The sequence below is a fragment of the Heliangelus exortis genome, chromosome 6 (assembly GCF_036169615.1).
Source record: "Heliangelus exortis chromosome 6, bHelExo1.hap1, whole genome shotgun sequence".
Classification (NCBI taxonomy): Eukaryota; Metazoa; Chordata; class Aves; order Apodiformes; family Trochilidae; genus Heliangelus; species Heliangelus exortis.
In genome coordinates, this window is record NC_092427.1 from 2,191,729 (window position 1) to 2,208,063 (window position 16,335).

Genomic DNA, 16,335 nt, shown 5'->3' on the forward strand with positions numbered 1-16,335 from the left:
AAAAACAGAAGAATTTTCCTCTTTCTGCCACCCTTCTAGCAAGAAAGAACATTTTACACACTGCCGTAAGTTGGTTGATGTTGGGTTTTGGTGGTTTTTTTTTTTGCTTTTTTTCATTTAGCACAACTGAACAATAGATAATAATAACCTTTTCCCTTTGTGGGCATGTTCTGTTCTTTTTCACTGCCCAAACCAAAAAAAAAAAAAAAAAAAGAAAAAGAACAAAAAGGCAACATACTTACCCTCCAGGTGGCTCTTAGTCCTAAAGTCATCCCATTATTTTATTTCTACAGGCAATGCAATTTTTTTTTTTAAATGATGCCCTATAGAATTCTGAGTGGTTTTATGTAGTCAAAAAAGCACAGAGTTAAACATAGCTAGAACTAAAGTTTCAACTTATATTAACTTAGCTTTAAATCAGGCCCAGGCATCTTCTCAGTATATACTCTGATATCCTCATCTTGTAAAGTATTACAGGTTTTATGAAGAATTTCTGCTGTAAAAAAATTATGAGCTGTACTTGACCTAGCAATGAAATAACTTTTGATCCACAAATCAAGGAAACAATGTCTCAAAGGGAATTATTTGTTCAGCAGTTGAAGTCTGACTTCCCTTCCTGTTTTCTGTCAGATAATGCAATTGAATATCCATCCTTGCAAGCTGGTAAACCCAAAAATACCCCAAAATCTATCTTGAACACATAAATCAATGAGAACATTAGAGTTTTATAGGCTTGGGTGCTTTATCATGTCCTTGTTTGTGGTTCTGCTTCTCTGTAGTGACATGGAACACAAGGAACATTTGTTCTCACTGTAGCTGCCTAAAGCCTGGGTCATTTTCAGTGGTCTTTTTGCAAGTTCCTATGTCTTTTTTTTTTTTTTTTTCTGCTAATAATGCACATCTTCCTTGTCTTACACCAAGCAGAAGCATCACTTATGGAGGATTATGTCAAAAAATCTCAGTGTACATAATCACCACATGAAATGCCATGAGTATGTAATAGCTCTTTATTTTGTGTGATTCCTTATAAGTACAAAAAGTATTTAATTTTTTTTTTTTTTTTTTTTTTAAAGCATGCATAGTATAAAAACAAAGCTTCTAGAAGTGCAGAATGACCTCTGAAAAAGCCTGGTGTCATTCAAGCTTGTGGGGTGTTGGAAACCTTAATTAATTGCACGGTGTTAAAAAGATAACCAGAATTGTAGGGTGCTAATGAGTTGTAAATACACCCAAAATAATCGTTGAGCCAGGAAGTGTCTGGAAGGATTGTCTGTGTGTCCTGCAGTGTGTTAGGAGATGCAATTAGGAAAGTGATGCTGATGAATCTATGCTAATAAACCTTCCCCAGGCACTGAGGTCCCTGCCTCAGCAGCAGCCTCACTGTGGGGTGTTTTGATCTGATGTTTAAGCAAAGCCTCACTGGAAGGGACCCTGAAAGTAGCCAGGAGGCTGGCTTAGTAACTCCAGCACCAGGGAAAGTGCTGAGCTTTCCAGGAGGGATATGAATGGACTAGGGGAGTCTTTTTAAAGGTTATGAAGTCCTTCTTTCTCCCTGTGTCTGAGAACTCCTATTGAAGTGAAAGGAACCTCTGTCCTATTCATTTCAAAGGGAGTTTTGTCAGGAGAAAGAGCTTGATCAAAGTAGCTACTAAGCATGCTTAGTGGCTAATGTTTGGAGTTAAATGTATCAGCTGTTCCAAACCATTTCTATTTCAAGTTATTCAGAGGGTTTAGGGGACTGGTGGCCCATACATTTTCCTCTTTAAGGTCACCAAAACCTGTCAGCCCTAGCCTGAAATCTGGTACGGAACAGCTTCTCAGGGATTTAAAGCTCTGGATGAAAATTGTAAGAGTTGAAAACCAAGTTAAAATCTCGAGCCCAGCAGCAACAGACACCACAGAAAAATATATAAAAAGGCAGCTCTAAAAAGAGCTGATTGCCCAGATTGGGGCAGGAAGGCAAGATGATGAGAGGTGCTTGAGCTAAGAAGCAGCAGGAAGCTCCTCCTGATTTAAGATTTTTATACCAAAACTGCCATGTCAAGAAACACACTTAAAATGCAAAGGGAATGTCCTGGTTTGGGCCAGGGTAAAGCTGATTTTCTGTCTTGTACTTTTGCTTTTAGCTAAGTCTCTTGTAAGTAGCTGCACTTGCTGAAATTAACAGCAAGTTTCTCAGACAGTGTCTGCTTCTAGGACTGATAACACTTGTCCTGGCCCAAACCAGGACAGGGAACTGTGCTTCATGTCTGAAGGTGCTGGTGTTGGGTACACTGGGAGGGTCACCAGCTCCCCAAGAAGAACCTGGTGCAGCTCTTTGTTACTGCACAAAATCTTGGATTCTGAGCCAAGGGATAAATCCATTCTTGAGTTTGACACAACTCAACAAGTCAGTTACCAGCAGTGCAATTATGACACCAGGTGAATTTGGCAGAATTATACCCCCATAAACCTACAAGTTTGTAGGATAAACTGTGTCCTGGTGCCATGGTGTGACACAACCTGCCACACACCAGCCCAGCAGGTCCCTGCCACTGCCAAAAGCCATTGCAGGTGCTCAGAAAGACCTTCAGTTTTACCTTGAGGGCTAAAATGTGATGCAGAGGTGCCTGCCTGTGGATGTTCATCTTTCTCACAGAATATTGACACTGAAATCATGTAGAACAGCAAGCAAAACCAGTACCCACCTGTAGGAGTGCAGATCCTACACAGGAATCTGGGGGTGATTTTTTAAAGCAGGCATTTTGAACATGGTTGAGATCACTTAGTGCTGAAAACAGGGGGTGGAACTCCTGGTTCTTTTGATCTCTGACAGGAGATTCCAGGGTGGCATCCTCTGTGTCACTCAGTGTGAGCTTCTGCAAGCAGTGAAAGTGTCAAGTGGGATCCTGCTAAGGTTTGGGGGTGGGAGAGTGTCCAGGGGCTTCAAAGTCACAGCTCCCATATGTCACTAAGTGGAATATATACATATTAACAGAAGGGGATTATGGCCAACAGCATAAACAACCCCCTTCCTGCACAGGAGGAAATCTCAGGATAAATTTTTATTATTGCTCTTCAGACAAACAAACCCACTTTCCTATTGTCTCCCCTCTCCCCCTCAAAAAAAAAAAAAGAAACCCTTTGCCCTAAACAAAACCAGATGATGTGGGCTCATCCCTTCCTGGTCATTCTGCAGCTTCCACTGCTGGCACAGGACTAAATGGGGAAATGTTGGGCATTCATTTGTTTTACCACCAGGAAAAAGGTAACTTCAGAGTAAAGAGAAAAAGAAGGGTTATGGTGGACTTAGAAAACCTCTGGTAAAATTGGAGCATAATAAGGATTGTATTTATATCATTAAATTTCAGGGGGAAAAAACTCAGTAGGCCTTAAAAAGAGATTTACTCAACATTTAGAAAAACCTAGCAGAGCAAAACCATGAAAACCAAGTTTACAATATATAAAAACTTATTTTGAAGTCTCATAGCAAAGCTGATGTTGAGTTTCCTCTTCCAACCTACTGCTGATCAGTGCTCATTGAACTATCTTAGAATCATAGAATCACAGAATGGGCTGGGTTGGAAGGGACCTCAGAGCTCATCAAGTCCAACCCTTGCTCCACTCCCCCCGTGGTTCCCAGCCCATGGCACTGAGTGCCACATCCAGGCTCTTTTGAAATATCTCCAGGGATGGAGAATCCACCCCTTCCCTGGGCAGCCCATTCCAATGCCTGATCACCCTCTCCAGAAAGAAATTCTTTCTCATGTCCAACCTAAACCTCCCCTGGCACAACTTGAGACCTCTTGTGCCCTCTTGTCTTGCTGAGAGTTGCCTGGGAAAAGAGCCCAACCCCCCCCTGGCTCCAACCTCCTTTCAGGGAGTTGGAGAGAGTGATGAGGTCTCCCCTGAGCCTCCTCTTCTCCAGCCTCAACACCCCCAGCTCCCTCAGCCTCTCCTCATAGGATCTGTGCTGGATCCCTTCCCCAGCCCAGTTGCCTCCTTTGGACCTGCTCCAGCACCTCAATCTCCTTCCTGAGCTGAGGGGCCCAGAACTGGACACAGGACTCAAGCTGTGGCCTCCCCAGGGCTGAGCACAGGGGCAGAATCCCTTCCCTGGACCTGCTGGCCACGCTGTTCCTGAGCCAGCCCAGGATGCCATTGGCCTTCTTGCTACACTGACAGCTGTATCTTGATAAATGCACACACCTGCTCCCAGGAAAGCCACACATTTGTACCAGCTCTTGCTTCCTCAGAACATCACTGGTAGCTGTGCTCAGCTGAGCAATTTCTTGTTATCTGAGTGACTAAAGATCCAGCATTGCTCCCTGAAATTCTCCTGGGGGGAGAAGCTCACCTCTGAGCACATGCAGCTGCTTTTGGTTCACAAACTCTTCAGGGAAGGAGGAGCAGAGTGTTTGCAGTTGAGTTGGACCTCACAACCTCATACCCATTGCCAGGTCCTGTCCTGGAAAGTTCAGGGATTTGAAGTCAAATATCAGGTTGGAAGGGACCTCAAGGATCATCTGATCCAACCAGCCCAGTGCTGGGGGAAAGCTGAGTAATGAAGAAGAGGGAAAGTTGGCACATGGACAGATCTACAGGCTGTGTAACACCTCTCAGAGCTTTTGTTTCCCATTGGATTGATCTTGAGAGGGTATTTTCACATCTTGAGAGGGTATTTTCACATCTTGAGAGGGTATTTTCACACAGCTGAGTCTAACTACATGCTCCTTTAAGACTGAACTTGAAGCTGGATGTGGAGAGCCTCCTCCTTGTGTCCTGACAGAGCACAACAGCTCACAACATTTTGCTGAACTTCACTACAGGAAAAAAAAACAAACCAAACAGGAAGGAAAGGGTTTAAAGTGGGAACTGAATTGTGGGCTTGGGGTAGAGCAGAGAGGGTAAGAGGACACTGGTGGAAGTGAGGGGAAGGTGCTGCCTTCAAGGTCTGAGTCTTCACATTGCCTTGGAAGCACAGGAATGCAGGTGATGGGTAACAGAGGCTGAGATTTGTGGAACTACAGTGAGGATGTGTGGCCAAGTAGGAACAGGGAAGCCTTGGAATAGGAAGCCTTGGAACAGGGAAGCCTTGACACAGTGCACAGAGGAGCAGAAGCAGCTGGAAACAGCTCGAAGCAAGAAGAGAAGAGGAGAGGTAAACAAACCACGCAGGAGAATTTCTGGAGAGCCCACACAATCCTTGTTAAACAGCACTGGAGAACCAGTTGCAGCTGTTTCACTTTCTGTCTTGGTTAACCCGTGGTGAGGCAATGGAAGATAAACTTCTGGCAAGCTCCACTCCTTTCTCCTGAGGCTTGGAAAGCTCTGGGAATGTTTGTGCAATAGGACAGTCAGGGAGTGAATGTTACAGGCGTGATGGGAATTCCTAACCCTGAAATCCTCAGTAATGCACACGAGATTAAAAATCAGGACACCAAGTGCTTCTGGCTGCTCCAGGTCTAACAAAAATCTTCCAAGACAAAAGAATCACTGGGTTTGGTAATGTTGCTGCAAGTACCTGAGCAGTGTCACTAATTAATCATTCTTAGAAACAAAGGAGAAATAAAGGAGCGGAAAATACTGACGTTACTTAAAAAGAAAATGACATCAGAGTTTTAGCATAAATCTTCAGTAGAAAAAAAAAATCCCCGTGCAAGGATTTCAAGGAGGTCAAATGAAGCCCTCCCCATTTCTCCCCAGGTATCCCGTGGCTGCATGTTAATGGATTTCTTTGCACAGTTCTTTCTTGATTTTAGACACACTGATATTTTTTGTGAGCCTTTCCTGAAGTCACAGGTTAATCCTTTAGAGGAAAACAAGCCTGCAAATTGCAAGGAGTTGTAATCCCAACCTATCTGGATTATCCCAACTACATTTGTAAACTCCTAAGTTTTTTCCTCTCAATGAATTTATAATGCAATACAGGCTACGTTTTCTTTGATCAAAAGGAATGACAAATTTGAGTTTTCCTTAAAACCAAGATACAATGAAGCAGGAGATAACCATCTCCTCTCACCCCAACTACTGACAGTTCTCTATTACAGTAACTGCATCAGGAAATATAAAGACAGATTTCTTTGCAGTTTGTTTACCCATTCTTCTGAGATGTTTCCCACTCGGGCAACTTGATGGATAGCCTGGACTCAGAATTTAAATAATAATAAATGCACACCATGTGTTGTGTACCACTGACCCACAGCAACCCCTTAAAAGCAAAAGAAAACACTTCCTAACCCATTTCTTGTTACATTCAACACCGAGCCAATAAACCTTTTATACACTGGTTCTAGCAGGAAAAAAGTATATTTACTGTCAAAGCAGAAAAACAAATGCAGAGATTTAGCCCAACAGCAATCTCTTTGTTTAAAGCTTCAGGCAACGTGGAGCCAAGGTTGTGAGAACATTATTGAGCTTTTCCTGGGCTGTTTTGCCACTTTCTAGCAAAATATAATTCCTCGTGGCAAAATCAGAAAGAAAAAAAAAAATACAAAACCAACCCAAACAAGAAACCACTGCTTTCTGAAAACGAAACAAAATGGTTATTCTGAATTGCTGCTGCCAAAAGAAGCAGAGAGGGAGCACTGCCTGAGGGGAACAACACAGAAACCAGAGTTTGATACTGGGAATCAGCACAGGGAGAAGATTCATTCCCAGGTTGTGGTGGGCACTGCAGGAATTCATCTTACTGTCAACTTATTTGATCTGCCCTGCACTGTCCCCCTGATCTCCAGAACCAACAGTTCTGGGATGTGCCAGAGCAGTTCACAGTCACTCTACAAGCCCTTTCTTCTTGGTGGCCTTTCTGGTGGGTGTCTTCCCTGCAGAAATTACCTGTGGCAGGAAACTCTGAGAGTTTCCTATATTTCCTATAACAGAGAACATGGAGTTCTCTGGAACTGGAAACTCTGGAAACTCTGAGAGTTTCCTATATTTCCTATAACAGAGAACATGGAATGGTTGAAGGGGTCAGATGGCTCAAAGCTTCAAGCCATGGGCTACATCTCCTTGGAGGTCCAGCATGAAAAGGGGAGGGAAGAGTTACAAGCAGCAACAAGGAAAAGTGAGGAAGCATAAGGAAAAAAAAAAAAACAACCCACCTTGAGTTTGGTTAAACACTGTTGCAGCACCCCAGAGAAGCTGGGGAATCCTTTCCACTGGAGATACTTCAAAACCCACTGAAGAAAGCTTAGAGAAACTAAACCTGATTCCCAACATGGCCCTGCTGGTAAGGTCCAGGTTTTCTGGACCTGAAAGCTCCTGAAGACACTTCCAATCTCAATCAGTCGTTGAGCTTAAAATGTGTTGCAAGGCAGAAGAAAAATCAGCTGCTCCAGCCCTCAGAGATCACCTGCCTTGCATGCTGAGAAATGGGAATAGAAGGAATATTTCTGTCAAAAAATCTTAACCCTGAAACTTGAAAGAATGGGGGGATGTGTCTTGTTTTGAGGACACAGCACACGAGCTCTGCACTGAAGGCTGAAGCCTCCTCTCTTTCTCCTGCCCTCCCACCCCTGCAAAACCAAACCCAACCATCTCCCAGCTGCTGTCCTCCTCTAGCAATAAGTGACATTATTTCCAGAAGTGACCAGGGCTGAATTCTCAGTCGTGCTGATTTCCAGGAGCTGGGAGCTGAGGCTCCTGCTATGTCAAACTGCTTCTAAGTGGGGCTCTCCCAGCCCTGCAGTGGGCTTTGTACCCACTGACTTTTTTACCCTTGATTTTTTATGTCATGGTGAGTGTCAGACTCAGGAGTTTCACTCTGCTGGCCAACTCAAAAGATGATTGAGAAAAAAGTGACCTCACAATACCTGGGCCATACTAAAATACCCTGAACTGGGAAGTTTTGGTTCCCTGTACATTTCCTTTCCTGCTGGCACCTCTTTAATTACTCGTTGGGTTCTGCTCTGTTACCAAGTGGAAAGGAACAGATCCTCCACGTGACAAGAAACCACAGCAAGGAACCAGAGGTCTTGGCACATTGTTGGGGTTATTAAATTCCTGACAAACAGCTCCTCAGGTCTTCATTCCACTGTGGGCAGATACTTGGTTCTGTAAACCAGCACTGTGAAAGATTTCACTTTTCTGCAGCTCAGAAGGAGAGCAGAGCCCTTGTCTACTACAGCACCAGGAGATCTGATGATGTTTTTTTCCAGTGGGGTTTAGCTGTAATATTCCATCTCATCTCAGCAGTTATCCTATTCCCATGGACATGTCATTGTTCAGGATGTACTTTTTATACATGAAATTGTTTGATTTTTTTTTCCCCCCCCTCTTTTAACCACACCTGTAATCTGTTAGAAAATAGACTTTCAGAGTTCATTTTCACTGCAGTGTTTCTGCACGAGGCTCACAGGAGCCAGAGCCACAGATGGATGCAACCCAACCCCACTCTGCTGCATGACTGATAACCTCAGCATCCCAACCTCAGCTCCTGCCTCCCTTTTCCATAAAATCTCACAGGTGCTCTGTTCTGAGAGAAGGATATTTTGAAGTGGTTTTCTTTATCTTGCCTATTCTGTGTTTCATTTTCAGATTATAATTTCAAGTATATTCCTGTTCTCCTGTTCTCTCCTCGTTCATGGCTGGGCAGAACAGCTCAGGTAACATCAAAGCTTCACAGTTATTACTTGGACAAAAATAAACTGAGTTACATCTGTGGATAGAATATTAGTATTAGGAAGTATTAGGAAGTAATAGGAGCTGAACTGGTGTGGGTTTGGGGATAAAGACTGGGCCTAGGTTTTGAAGAGAGTTTTTTTTATTCTCTACTTTTACTTTGAGAAGTTTTCAGTATCTTACCTGTAGAAACCAGTATAAATCTTACACTCAGTCTTTCCAGCATTTATTCCAAAAGTATCCCCTTTAAGCAAGAGCTTAATTTAAGCCTGACATGTGATTTGCTAAACAAACTTATGACTAAGGCAGCACACAGTTTGTTCTGTAGGACCCAAATGTGTTCCCGTGTGATTCATCCATGAGTAAGAGTGATGCTACCAGGAGTTTTAATCTAAGCACAGAGTTGGATAATGACCTGGATTTTTCAGAAGAGCAGCTAGCTAAGCAAGAAAAGAAAAAAAAAAAAAATACCAACCCCAAACCCAACACACCAACCTGTAAAGAATTCAGTGGTTGATATCATTACCTATTTTCAGCTCTATGAGTCAGTGAGCTATCACATGGATTTGCACAGAAATATCAAAGCAAATCCCACTTCAAACCCACACCACTTCCCAATATATCCCCTCACTCATCCACTGAACGTATATTTGTCTGGAAAAAAGGCAGGAAAGATCAGAGCAGCAGCAACAATTAACTTACTTAAAACAAAGACTCATTTTCTGTGAAACTTTCTGCCTCAGATAATTTACAGCTCAACCAAGTAGAGATGTGTAGTCAACAAGTGATATTTGCTGAGCTCAATAAGCAGAGTCTTTACATTCTGCAGTGATCAAGCAAGGGAAGTCATGGTTTTCTCTGTAGATTTCTCTGAAATGACAGAGATTGTGCAAATATTCTTTAATAATAATGATTGAAAGAGCTGCAGCTGTCACACCAGGCCTGAAACTCAACATATTTCTCCAACATTATAAGCTTACTGGGATGTAAATACAAGATACCTCTGGATCCACAGGAAAAACATCATTTGTAGTGGCTCATATTTTGAAACATGAAGCCAATTACTGCACGAGAAGAAAACATAACTCAATCTGTTACAGAATATTCCTGCTCAGTCACATCCTAGCAGAAGACGAAGCTTTGGAGGACTTTTCACTACTTTCCAGAATATTCTGCAGTGCATTGCAAGTTGCTGCCAGATGTAAAGTCCCCTGGAGATTAAAAGGAAGGTTTAGGCAGTATTTTTAATGCTATATTCAGAATTGCAACATTACACACCAGAAGAAAAAAAAAAACCAAACGAAAAAACACCAACAAACCATCTTGTTTTGCACTTTTATGCATTTTCTAGAACCAAGAAACCCCCACTCAGCCCTGTGGATTTCTGAGTCCTACCATCTTAGGACATCCTATGTTTCCTCTGTAGTTTGTAAAACCCTATAGCTAAAGATCTAAAGATCTATAGAATGGTTTGGGTTGGCAGGGACCTTAAAGCCCATCTGGTCCTACCCCACTGCAGGGATATCTTCACCTAGACCAGGATGCTCAGAGTCTGGAATATTTCCAGGGATGGGGCAGCTCCTACCTCTCTAGGCAACCTGAGAGCTCCCTCACTGTAAAAATTTCTTCCTTCTATTTAGTCTAACTCTCCCCTCTCTCAGTTTCAATCCCTCACTCCTTGTGCTGCTGCTATAAGCCCTGCTAAAAGGTTTCCCCCCTCTTTAGGTCCCTTTAAGTACTGAAAGGCCACAGTAAGGTCTCCCTGGAGTCTTCTCCAACAACCCCAACCCTCTCAGCCTTGCTGCTGCCACCTTCAAGGCTGTCCATCTTCTAAAAGTTTTAAGATCAAAATCAATAAAGCCATTACACTTCCCTTTCATTGGGGAAATAACTGTGTTCCTTTTACTGCAGGTTCAGCTCTCCTCGTGATACCCTTCAGTCACTCTTGCTCCATAATCCATTATTTTATCAGATACTTGAGTTCCCCTTCTCTCACTGTTAATAAAGGATCACTGTAGATAGTTAATGGCAACATCTTTATCTGAAAACTAATTAATAGAAAAGCAACATTTGTGTCCTTTGGAATTTGGCTCTGTTTAAGCCTCTTGCTAAGAAAGCACAAAAAAAAAAAAAAAAAATTAAAAAATTATACAGAGCTGCTTGGAGGTTTGTTAGAAACAAACTTTACCCATGGATGTAACCATGGCACCTCCATCAGGCACCTCCCATCCCAGGGCAGGCTCAGACCACATCTGAGGAAGAAATTTTGCACACTGAGGGTGGTGAGACACAGGGCCCAGGTCACCCAGAGAGGTGGGAGATGCCCCATCCCTGGGGACATCCCAGGACAGGTTGGGTGGGGCTCTGAGCACCCTGATTTAATAAGATGTCCACAGCAGGGGACACACACACATCCCAAATGGCCTTGAAAGGTTCCTCCAACCCAACCCAACCCAACCCAACCCAACCCAACCCAACCCAACCCAACCCAACCCAACCCAACCCAACCTGGGATTCAAGGATTAAGGAGGGCAGGAAGAGCAGAGAGAGCTGAGTCTGGGGGGAATGGGATGTGATGACATCTTGTGGTACAGATCCTGCAGTTAATTTTCATTTACTTAAGTATTTAGTCTTTGGGGAAGGAAGATGTAAAAGTTTCTTCATAAAGTGACAATTGTTCTTAACCTGGAGGCAGGGGGGATAATGAGAGCTATGGAAACACTCGACCAGATTTCTGGTACCCAGTGGAGAAGAGTCCCCTGGCACAGGATTCTCTTATGTTTGCAGACTTACCAGACACCTCCTCACTCTCCTGGTGGGTGTCATCTCTCCACATTTCTGCCAGGAACCAAAGTGCCTTTGTCTCACCCCAACTGCTTGGGGACAAACGTGACAACATTGAAACAGAGAAACACAGAAGAGAGCAAAAAATCTGCACTGAATTACCCAGGTCTTGTGTGGGCAAGAGGGATGCAATGCCAGGCCAACATTTGGAGACATCAGCAATGCCTGATTTGAGGAGGGCACCAAAAAGGTTTCCATCCAGGCTGCAATCTGGAAGAATTCTTCACGGAGCAACTCAAAAAAATCCCCAGGTCTGGGGCCACAGAAAAGGGCTGTGCCAGGAGGTGATGCTCTGAGAGGGGCAGCTGGGTGAATTTATCTGGCTCTTAGGTTCAACAAGTGGGAAACTAAAGTTGTTGCACAAAAAGGAAATTTTAATTTGAAGACACACAGCTTGGGTGGCAAATGGAAGTGGTTACAGATTTAAAACCTCTACAGGGAAAATCATCCCTTCCTCAAACAGGAAACCAAGAGCCGACGGAAGTTGGGGAAATGATGTGATTAAAATTCAAATGTGGAAATTCCCACTGCTTTTCCCCCAGCATACATAAAAAAATCAGATGATCTAAAAGAAAGCCAACAGATGTAGTGTCATATGGACTAGCTTAATGGCAATGCTTAGCCTTTCAAAAAAAAAAGATTTACATCTATATTCACTACTAAAACTTGACATTTGCATTGAATAATTCATCATTTGTTGCTTGCTGGGCTTTGCTGCCTTTCTTCTGCTCCTAAGTCACACCAGCTCTGCCGTGAGGCAGGTGGAGAAATCCTAACAAATGCAGATATGGAGTTGGTGCTCCATAAAACCTGAGTGTGGACTTAGCTCAACCCATGCTCAAACTTCCCCAGCAAGAACTCTTGGCCTGTAACAGAAATGCCCCGTCCAGATTTCATTCACACCATCAGTGGGCTCCAGCCTAATTCCCACACAACTATTCCCAGTATTTTAACAGGAATCCCATGGAGTTCAGGCCATTGTTGCCATGTGTCCCATGGGAAATCCCACCCATCCCACCTCAGGGATGGAGATGAGGTGGCTGGAGGGGCTTTCCCACTGCCCCACTTCTCCCTTCCAGCCCCCTGGGTCCCACCCCAGGTCAAAGTGTTTGAAGGAACATCTGGAGTCAGCATCTTACAGACACTGGTGTCAAAGGGGGTGCTAAAGCACAGCTTAATATGCAACTTCCATCAAATTATTAATTTGTGCAGGTTTTAGGTTGCAGATCCCATGCTTGTACTTCTCCCCAAATTTGTACTTAATTTAAAATGGTTTTGTTTATTGTATTTTTTTTTTTTCATTTTAATTCTAACACCTTCTTGTCTGTTTTAACCTATTCCATCACAACCAAGCTGTTAATTATAAAGGTTTAGGTAGGAGCAGGTTTTTCCTGGCTCTTCCCCACAGTGGGAAGTGAAGCTGTGCAGACCCCTGGGCTCTCTGTCTTTTTCTCAGGGAAAAGTTTTTCAGTTTATTCCTTCAGGCCAATGGATCAGATGGCACAACCCCAATTCATTGGGGGAATGAGTCAAGGAACTACAGAGCCTCTTTTCAGTCACAATTAAATAAATGAAGAACATATTATATTATATTATATTATATTATATTATATTATATTATTATACATCTACATTTCTACATCTTCATCTACTAGGTGTAGAAATAAATAGAAACCAAACAGAATAGAATAAAATTTTCCCTTAATTTTTTTGGTAAATACTAACTTTTTCTCAGAAGCAGAGAGCATCTCCAAAGACCAAGAACAGATAATGGCAAACCCTGATACTTTTTTTCTCTTCCTAGAGAAAACTCAGCAAGAGGAACTCATGTCCCTGGAGCTGACAAGGAGCTGCATTTCTCCCAGGAGCTCAGATTTGCATCTCTTTTAAAAAGGCCTAAAATGATGGTGATTTGGTAAGATGGCAACATCTCAAGGGTTAAAAAAAATGTCTATTCTACAAACTGCTTTTTCCCTTTTCTGTTCAGTCCCTCACAATCAGTCTCTAAATAACCACTGAGAGGCAGAACAAGGAGATCACCAGGACTTACCTGCCAGCTCTCCACACCCCAGACCTGGATGTGTCTCCCAGCCCATCCTGGATGTGGTTTAGGGCCAAACCCAAACAGCAGTTTGGAGCCCTCCTGGGGGTCTTGGTTTCCATTTCTGCCTGGAATTTTAAACCCCAGTGTGTGCAGCACAAGCAGGGGTGTTCCCTCTGCCAGGGCTGCCTTGGGCTCTGCTCACAGGAACCACTCTGCCTTCTCCACTCAGCTTCATCCAGGCTAAGGATATCAAAACCTTTCCCATTTCCCATAATTTTTCCAGAACAGGAATTACCAGAAAGAACTATATCATTCTATCCTATAGCACTATAAATACTCTAAATCTATATATTAAATATATATATAAATATGATATTTTTCTGTTCTAAATCCTACCCCCCTGTCTTCCTCCAGGCTGGCACTCAACAGTCTGTGATTCAATTACAAGCATTTCTCTTGCAGCAGGTAAAAATATGAAGAGATGAAACCACTCCAGAACTTGGGGATATTTCAAATCAAATGTCAGATTACTTTTTTTGTTTTCTTTTCTTTTTTTTTTCCCTAGCAATAACCAAAATTGCTTCTAAGTCTTCACAGCCAATAAGAAAATCACAAAACCTGGCAGAGAGAACTGTGCAGCTGCCCTCGAGCACCATAACCACCTCCAGAAGGGCTGGTGGGGGGCACAAACCCTTGGTGGGGTGAAGAGTCCCCTGGGAGAAATTATTTGAGGGTAGGATTTATTGTTTTGTTTTTTTTTTTCCAGTCGCAAGGTGGTTTTTTTCCAGTTGATTGGGTGGCAGTGGGAATTGTGAATTCACAGCTTAATGATCCCTTGATGCATTTGGGCTTTTGTAAATCAGTCCCATGCTTAAACCACTGGGTTAATGTTGTTTTTTTGGGGGGAATCCTGAAAGGTGGGGGTTGAGTTGCTCAGCAAATACCAGGAACAAGAGCAGAGAGAGGGAGGGGAGCCAGGGCTGGGTGAAGGGAGCAGCTCAGCTTTGACTTGGATGAGGAGGGAACAAAAGCTGCTGGGAACAAAACCCCTGAGAGCCATTGGCTTCCCCAACTTACCCAGTGAGGACGTGGCCTTGGTGGAGCTCACAGCAGGCAAACAGCAGCCTTAGCTCTGAATTCTCTTGGCTTTTATGCATTTAAATCAACCTCAAGCTTGTTGGGTGTTATTTAATTTGATAGCTGTGCCCGGGGCCCCACTTGAAGCCTGGGAGTCCCAGTGATGGCATCTTAGAAGTAGAAAGGAAGAGAGAGGCCCTGCCCCGAAGAGAACAGCACAGGAACTTTTTTTTCTGGTGATTTAATCATAATATTGACAACTTTATCAAAAAATTACAAAACTGATATTAAAAAAATCTCTAATTCTTAGTAAGACTAGAATGGGTTTTGTTTTTTTTTTTTTTTTTGCTGTTGTTTCGTTTTGCTTTTTTTTTTTTTTTAACGTTTTTTGTTTTTTTTAAAAATAGAAAAGCACTTTTCTGCTACTGCTCTTCTGGAACTCTCACATTACAACCCTACATAGCAAAATACAAACTGTAGCTAAGAAAGGTAGCAGGCCTAAGGTAATTCAGTCCACCACGAGCCCTCTAATATCTCTAGACCATCAAACTCAAGGACTCCAAAAGGATACCACATGACTTACAAACCCTTTGCAAAACCTTTAAATTTTAAGTTCTTTTTAACCCCATAAACCTTAGACTGTGAGTATTGTAGACCTGGGACATCAGAGGTGGGGTTTGGTTCTTTTGATTATTTTTTTTTTTTTAACTACGTAGCTATTCTTTTTGCAGCTGATACCAGCCAAAGGTTTTCTGGCAGCAATGAAAACATGAAAGAAAAATCCATTGAAATAAATGAAATTTTTTTTTTTTTTTTTTTTTTTTTTTTTTTTTTTTTTTTATGGTGTTCACAAAATGCACCATAATAGAAAAGAGGAATTATTTCCTTTAATTTGAAGGTCATCCCAATGACTCCACCACATTGTCACCCACTTAAGCAGAAGAAAGCATAATAAATAAATAAATAAATAGACAAGAATATGTAACACTTTACATCCTCAGAGAATCCCAGTGTTCCCTAAGCTTCCCAGATGCTGATTTGACCTCACTGTACTCAGCCACTTCAGTTTCCTGGGATGGTGCCATATTAATGACAAAGAAAATGTTGTTCCACTTTCCACAATGGAGTAAGTTTTGTTTTTTTTTTTCTTTGTTTTTCACCTTTTAAATATAGGAATTCTCTCTTAAGTTAGAAAGTAGGCAAAAAGTATTTTTTTTTTTTTTTTAATTTTCATTTTTTTAAGTCTTCTGTTAGAAAAAATAGAGATTTATTGAACAAAAAATAATAAGGTAGAAAGAAGGGTTGGGCCTCCATCAAAAAAGTATATTATGCTTTAATGCAAAGAGAAAGAAATGGCTCTATGGGCAAAATTCAAGTATGAGTGACCAGTTTTTTAATTGTAAAGTAGGTGCAACATTTTTAAAAATGTTACAACACTGCATGACCTGTAATGCTCACAATATTTACATTAACTGCTTACATGAAAACATAAAAACCTCTAAAGGAGAGAGAGAGAGAGAGAGAAAAAAAAAAATAAAATTGGTATGGACTGAAACAAACTACTCCTAGCACCCACATCAATGCTGTTATTATTAACCCATGAAATCAAGTGCACAAAAAATACTTTACATGTCCTACTGATGTAAAGTGAACACTGGTACAAACCTAGAGGGTCAAACTGCCAAAAGAAGGGAGGGGACAAACGTGGTTCTAGGAGGAGGGGGCTCCAGGGAAGGAACAAACCAGGACACTGAGACCCCACGGGGAGG